The 7,948-nt window shown below is 41.5% G+C and overlaps 1 protein-coding gene across 5 annotated transcripts in view; it reads right to left on the reverse strand.

Annotated features, from left to right (window-relative positions):
• CREB5 (cAMP responsive element binding protein 5) overlaps positions 1-7,538 on the reverse strand; it is a 502,318-nt gene extending 494,780 nt beyond the window's left edge. For 4 of the 5 annotated variants that reach the window (XM_060196043.1, XM_060196042.1, XM_060196040.1 and 1 more), the window contains exon 1: positions 7,466-7,538. The gene's annotated coding sequence lies outside the window, so the exon portion shown is untranslated. The remainder of the gene's footprint in view (positions 1-7,465) is intronic. The other variant, XM_060196041.1, reaches the window with a different exon arrangement.
• Between the last annotated feature and the right edge of the window lie 410 nt (positions 7,539-7,948).

The raw sequence follows: 7,948 nt of genomic DNA on the forward strand, positions 1-7,948 counted from the left end.
TGGTCAAGTTCTAGCCTGTGAATATTTTACTATGTTATGGTATAGTAAATAACCCTGGAGACTCCAACATTCTGACAGTCATCTTTGACACTGCATCAGACTCTGCTCAGGATTTAGAAGTTTGTGCCTGCAATATTGTCTTTCCTTCCAGAAGGCAATGTTTTGGGACAATGTGAGGCAAATCATATTTTTCATAATGGAACACCACATAGGTATCCTGGTATAAATGTACTTTATCCCCAATGCCTTTGATCTTTTGGAACATAAATTAGTGTCCACTCATTTGCCCACCAGTGCCATCACATTTTTTTAAAAAGAAAAATTTTTCATTAATTAAGTAAAACAGAGTAGCAAATGGAAGTGAAAATATGATCTTCTAAATAACCCACTGATTCAAGCAAAAATGAATTTTTCTTTGCTTGTTTTTTTCTGTTTTCTTCTGGTTGTGTGAGGTACCCCTAATTGGGAAGTGAATAGAGTAGAGAAATATTGGCATAAAACTGGCTGAAATGTTTTATGTTTGAGAAGTCCCACCTGAAAAGCAGGGCTTTCACTGTAATAACAGAAACTCAGCCTGTGAAATGAAGCCTTTATGCAAATAACTGGAACAGAATCAGGTCAAGCACTACATATAGTAAACAAATTTACGATTTCTAGATAGTCTTGCCCCTCTTCCTAAATACAGTATAACCAGAATGTATTATTAAATCAAATATTTAATATTTAGGAGCCCCTATGTTGCCTGCATGATACCTATGATTATCCAGATTTTGCAAAGTTCCACTCATTTTTCATGTAATCTGCACCTCTAAACATTCACACACATGAATTTGCAAGGCTAACACATTAAAATTCTGGGTAGAAGGACTTCTGCCAAAGTAAAAATAGCACTTGTTGCGATATTCAACAGGAAGAAAGATTATTTTAACTTTAGTTATTCTAATTCCTTCCTCAAACAAGATAAAGAAAAAAAATAGGAATGAAAAATATAGTTATTACCTCATTGTATGACAGTCTTTTCAACCTATTTTACTTCTGCCTGGCTTTTAGTCTTAAGTTAAATCTGAATGGTGTCATTTTCTAGGGCATGTTTTACAAGAGTGGTAAACAAGAAGAGTAGCCTTCAAATAAGGAGACCAATATTAGAAAAGTTAACATTGCCGAATATAAGGAGAATCAGAATAGAAACCATATTTTTTATAGGTAAGACATTCATTCAAGAGATCTGATTAAACAAACAAAAACTGTCATTGAGAGGATAGTGATCAAAGGCCGGAAAAGAGCAAAGCATCCAAAACCATGAGGTTGTATTTCATTCATGACAAAATCAGTTACAGTGACTTGCCTAGTGGTAAGAAAAATAGGTCTGGAAGAAGGAACCCAATTTATAGAACCAGTACCATGCTCTCCAGTTCCATGGTTAAGCAAAATGACACCACTAAGTCTCATGTAAGAGCTGGGACTCACAGCAAGATTTCCCCCACAGTTCAATATGCTATCCAAGCCTTCCTAGATCACCATCAGAATTTCTAAAGCAAGAGAAACCGTTCAACTGTCTTTGAAACTCCTCTGAGCCACATGCCAAAATGGTAGTTTCAATTCTAAGTAATCTGAGGATAGAGATTATAAAAGTGAATTTTGAGGAAATAAAGAAAGCAATGGGGGGGGGAGGGTTTCTACAAAATAGCTCATTTGGCTAGTGTGCTGCTTTACTGTGTATGTAAACAAGGTTCAGATCTGGCATCCCACTACACTCAGGGGAACTTCAGTGCTGGAGTTTCTTTCTCTTTCTGCCTTTCTCTGTCTATCTGAAAAAGTCAACTCAGAGCCACGAAGACCCAAGAGGACAAAAATCAAAAGGGTGGGAGAGAGAAGAAGAAAACAACTGATCTATATAGGTTTAAAGTATTATGTACACGGTTTCTCTGAAAAAAAAAATAATAATGAGTGATGGAGTGAAATGGAAGGAAAGGAATTTCAAAATGTCAGTATGGCATTTACATTATACATTCAGAAACATATCCCAAATTTTGTAGATTTTTTTTAGAAAGTTCCAGTGTATCACTAAGAGCTTTAGAAATTCTATTCTTTCTGGAACAGTGTTATCACTACCTGGAAATATATAAAAACATTCCCTCTCTCTTAATGATAAATCCATGTATTCATGACCTGTGATTCCCTACAGTGGGGTACTAATGGATCCTTAAAAAATACTAATTAAGCAGGTTTTTTTTTCTCGTTAGAAAATGTAAGGACTCTGTAGTTGAAATACTATATGTGGTATCATTTTTTAAGTGCCAGAGTTTCTATTTAAAACAATGCCACAAAACAGATAGCTTACTTAGCTTACAAATAGCAACACAAAGTGTTCTGTGAGTCTGTTTAGCATATCTGAAAGTGATTCTTTCTCATACTTAAATATTTGAGGCTATTGCCCTCCCATTTATTACCTAATCTCAATTGCATAATTCTCTTAAATAAAATTCAGAGAAATAGTCCTAGATTTGAATTTTTTAAACTAATTTATAAAAGCATTGGTTGATTCCCATAATACAGCTGATAGTCAAACTAGACAAGATAATGAATTGACTGAGATCATTGTTCCATCTTCATCCAAGAAAGCTGCCTTTAAAAAAAGGCCTTAAATTGCTGTAGAAATTCAATTTGTACAAAGCAGAAGCGTATAGATGGGAAACACCAGCCATGATCACATTAATTCTGTGACTAACAGCACTGCTTTGAAGTGAAGAAGCAGAAATAAAAGGAAAGATGACAAAAAAATAAGGTCATTAAAATCCCCAATTTTAATTTAATAACACAAGCAGGGTAAACCACCTACAAATACAAAGTTCACAGTTTGAGGTTCCCATTAAGTCCAATCCCAATAAAGAATTTTCAACATAATGATACATTCCAATGTTAAGGAAATATTAAAGGGCAGTGATGCATCACTGTTAAAAAGTAAAGTATAAAGAAAAACCAGATCAGGAATTTGACATTAGTGCAAATAGCCATGGGAAGTTCATGAATAATTTCTTTTGAATCTGCAGGTTTTGGAAACTGGCAAATGCTTGTAACTAAAATCTTCAACTTACTGTAACTGAAAAACTGCATAGGGAAAGTCTTTCTGACAAACTACCATTCATTCAACCATTTACATCAATAAAAGTTGCAATACTCACAGCAATAAAGGCATGAATTCTACTTTTTATGGCAGTGTTCTAATAAATTATCTGTTCATGTATAAATGATATCAGGCCATAATTGACTTCTAATTCACAGTCAGTTTATGGATATCAGTAATTTATATTTTAAAATAGTTGGAGCAATCCTCAAAGGAGAAAACGTGTATTCTGAGTAAAGTTTAAAAATAAAAATTCCTATGAATCAGTCAGAATTTTTAAATAGCTTGTCTATGTAAAATGTTGCAAGCAAAAAGAAATGGGGAAAATTGTACAGGCAGGCATACGCGAGTTCTTCCACTGTATTCTTTTAAGTTATAAAACTAAGATAGCTGATGTTGAATCAGTGCAACTCTTCAGGAGAATATACATCCATGCTTGGATATGAGAATCTTTTGTTTGCTTTATTTTTTACTTGTGCTTATTATTAATATTATTTTTAAGAAAAAATATTTTTTCCTGTTTAAACTTAAGGACTTACTAAAGTGATTTCATGGAATTTGATGACAAAGGAATTCTTACCTGACATTATTTAACAAGCTTCTTAGCTCCCCCACTGCAGACCACATACTTATGAATATTATTTTACTAAGGAAATAATGGTGTTAAACACACACACACACACACACACACACACACACACACACACACCTTTCACACAAACTTCTACCAAGTCTTAGGAAACTGATAAAAATAAACATTATAATTGAGTTCAAGATAATAATTCCATTTCTGACTTACAAAGATGAAGAATTGGCCTTATTTAACCACCTGCATTTTTTCTTTTGCTATTAATAAGTGTAGTAAACATCACCTTACCATTGTCTGTAGAATAAAATCAGCAACTTGTTGCTTCCTGCAGTCACCAAGTCAAGTTCTTTTTTTTTTTTTTTCCTTTTCTATCTAGTACCTTCTTTTTCTCACCAGTCAAGTTGGGAAGAAGATATGACTTTGAATATTTGCCTCAGTGGTTCAAGCCACTGGGCTGTGAAAGTAAATCTTTTCGTAGAGAAAAGAACAGGTCTGGTATTTTACAATCTGAAACACCGAGGGACCTCCTAGGCTCTGTACCTACTTGGCTCCTTAGTTCTTTTAAGTTTCCTTTAGTAGTGAGACTAATTTTTCCAGTAGCCTTGAACTCTCTAGATTTAACTGACATGGAAAATGTGACTAAAAACTTGTACAACTGCCTAGCCTCCAACCCTACATAGAATCAACTTTGTTGTAAGTGTTGAAGAACACCTCGCAAGCAGCTACTTGCTCCTTTAGACTCCAGCACCACAAGACTCAGAACACTAAATAATAGCGCGCCATCTAGTTAGCAAGCTGCACTCTCCATCCTAGCAGGGGGGACACCTTAAACCCTGGGAGTTAAGGACCTGTCAGGTTTCAGCTGTTGTAAAGGTCCAATTGTTTATTTAAATAGAAAAATATCGCTACTGAGAGAATCCACATCTAGTGGATATGGGAAAATCTAGGTTATAATGGCACTACAAACTTTTTACATCTAACTTTGATTTACAAGATAAAAGCAAGTTTTAAATTAAAAGGGCTTTCCGTTAATAGAGCTTATTATTCTTAAGACGGGAATGATTTTCTTCGAAAGTTGTCCCTGGGTGCATGCCTATTATCTTTGCCTTTCCCCTTCCACTAATGAGCATTTATCTAAAGAGCCTGTTAATCCTCTGATGTGTGCGTCTGGTCAGAGGTAACAGTTTGAATAAAACCACTAATCACTGATCACTAAATCACTGATCATTAATCACACTCTCCAGTGCCAGTGACCCAGGCCATTTTCACTCTCTAAGTCCATGCATCACAAACAAAAAGTTTAACATTGTTTGATGCACATGGCAATTATACGATTGCACCTCTACATATGAGTAAATAGCAAATACTGGTGAAAATCTGGAGGAAGGATGTCAATTAGACCCCAGCCAGAAGTTTCACACATGCCAACTCTACAGCATGGCTTTCACTTTGAAGAAACTAGATCTGATTATAACAAAAATATGTGTTTTACAAGAAATTCTCACATACCCAGAAATAAAGTTTTCTTTATTTAATGTTCACCAATTCCAAATCCAAACGTTCTAATTCCCTCCATCCAACACTCTGTTATTAAGATTTGCATTTGGCTTGTGCTGCAAACACACCTCCCCCATCCCACACTAACTAAGAGTTCTTGCTACTTTTATATCATGCAAACATATCACACAGAGATTGTCTAACTCAATTAAAGGACTTACATATTTGACTTCCTCTTCAAATACAGAACACTATAATTAAGAGCAAATAGTAATAGACATGCACCAATTTATTGTAAAGTACTTTGGCTACAAGTCCCCCCTCCTCTCATTTCCTCACTTTGAAGATCAGTTTTATCTTGATTCTTCCAGTTAAATTTGATTCAATTACACTTATCCTTCTTGAACTACACCGTTGGAGAAAGGCACCAGGCAAAATTACTGACTTTGCTGGCACTGGGTGTGTTGTTTTCCGAAGTCACCACAGGGACGTGGTTCAAAATTATCATAATGTCTCTAAACATTTACGGAGATGCTTTTTCTCCCTCCAGCATTTCACCCTGAAGCAGGGTATTCGCTGGTGCTTTTCTTAAATAATAGAAGCGGGCAGATTGTGCACTGATCAGGTACCATGCTCCCCTCAGGCACCAGAAGCTCTTACTCACACTCCAGGGACAATGATTACCCCAGGGCAAGCAGAAAGAGGCGGAGGCGGGGCCAGAGTGATAACGGAGTGGGCGGGGGAGGGGTGAGAAGGAGGCATCCGGGGAATGAAGATACCCATCCCCCTGGGGGTTGCAGGACTATGTAGGGGGTGGGGACCGAAAGCATGCTGCTTTGTCAGCATTTCTAACCCCGAATCCCTGAATATTCCAAGTTGTTAATCAAACGCTTACTGGCCTGCAGAATAATGTAATGGACCTGTGACCAGCTTTTATTCCTTGACACATGTCAGAGAGGGAGGAAAATAAAAAGCAAACATATTCTGAGCACGCGGACAAGGAGATATTCACGCGGCCCACTACAATCCCTGGCCCTGAACAAGCAGCAAGTGGGCATGACCCAAGTTCAGAAAAAGTTGGCGAGCATGGTGGACCAGGTTTGGAGATTTATTTCCCAGATGGATATTACACACACACACACACACACACACACACACACACACACACACACACACACACACACACACACACCGGGACCTAAAACTGACAGAGAAGATGTAGTGGCTTGGAGAAAAGCTCTCTTTGGATGCTTCGTGTCTTGCCCCTGGAAGAACTCAGTGAGAAGTTTAATTGGTCCCTTCTGGTATTTGCAGGAGAGCAGAGGTTCCAGCGCGGGTCCCAGGGACCCCGGACCTCCGCGGAGGCAGGAGCTGTCATTGAGGCAGCGGCGACGAAGAGGCGGCAATGCCGGCGAGCAAAGAACCCAGGCTGGAGGCGGGAGGGTGGCGGAGGGAGCGCAACCAGAGCCTGTCCATCAGGAGCTTCCCGCGCCAGGACGGAAAGCTGAGTGTTCTCCAAGGACGACGTCCCTCCAGTGTGCGGCGGGAGAAGTGGCAGCAGGTCGGGCCCCCAGAGTGTCAGCACCCGCCAGCCCGCCCGCCCCCAGGTGACCCAGAGTCCCTGCTGCGCCCGCTGGCACTTTGCAAACTTTTTCCGGGGGGTTCCGTTGCATCACTGGCAAGTTGGGGATGCGGAGAGAGGTTTCTGTCTCGCTGTCTCCGCTGCCGCCGCTTGACTGCACTTCTGGAGAGTTCCGCACCTTGCCGGGTCTCTGGAGGCAAACACACACCCCCGATTCATAACAGTTCCCGGTGTCAGGGACTCACACGCGCGCTCCCATACACGCGGCGCTTGTTCCACGTTACCAGTCATGCCCGGGGCTGGCGGGCGCACGGCGCTGCGGCCACCGAGACGCGCTCCGAGACGGACACGGCGGGAGGTCACTGGGGGTGGCCCCGGGACCCGGCGGAATCCTACAGTCCACCAGTCGGACTTCCCTCTGCTCCACCAAAGTATTTACAAACACAGATCACCACCCCCGCGCCCCCCCCGCCCGCCTCCCCACTGCATCGCATCTTCCCGAGTCTTTGCCCGGTGAGCTGCCCACTGAACCAAAGTAACCGCGCGGCAGCCGCAGAACACCAGCCCCTGCACACAAGTACTCTCCCGGACACCGCTCCCGCAGCAAGTGCAACAAAAGTAGCTAAATGCAAAAAGTCCCAGAAGTGGCCGAGCCGTATTTTTAGGAACTTACCAAACAAGTGTGGAGAAGGTTTGAACGGAGCCCGGGTGAAGGGACCACGTTGGACTGAGCAAAGATTACAATACATTCTATTTAGAGTGCATTACATCACCCCCCCGGTGACGTCACGTGGGATTCCTGAACTTCTAAATCATTGCGGTCCGCTGGGGAGGGAAGGAGGGGGCGGGACCGGCTCAACGAGGGGGTGGGTCCTCCATGGACCCGCCCCCCACCCCACCCCCCTCAGCAGACCCTGCTGCACCCTCTCCCCCTCTCCCCAGCCAAGGCGGCGGCGGCGACCGCGCGAGCAACAGCTTGCAGATCCCAGCGCCCTGTGACACAGCTCCCTGACATTACTGGCGTGAGTCAGCTTGGAAACAATCCTCATGGTTTCAGAGAGGACCTCGCTGGAGGCACGGGCACAAGCTCTCCTGCAGGGAGTGCCTGACAGTGTTTGAAAAGTGCAGGGATGTGGTCAGGAGAGAGATGGGGCTG

Source organism: Erinaceus europaeus, chromosome 8, assembly GCF_950295315.1.
Source record: "Erinaceus europaeus chromosome 8, mEriEur2.1, whole genome shotgun sequence".
NCBI classification, from domain to species: domain Eukaryota; kingdom Metazoa; phylum Chordata; class Mammalia; order Eulipotyphla; family Erinaceidae; genus Erinaceus; species Erinaceus europaeus.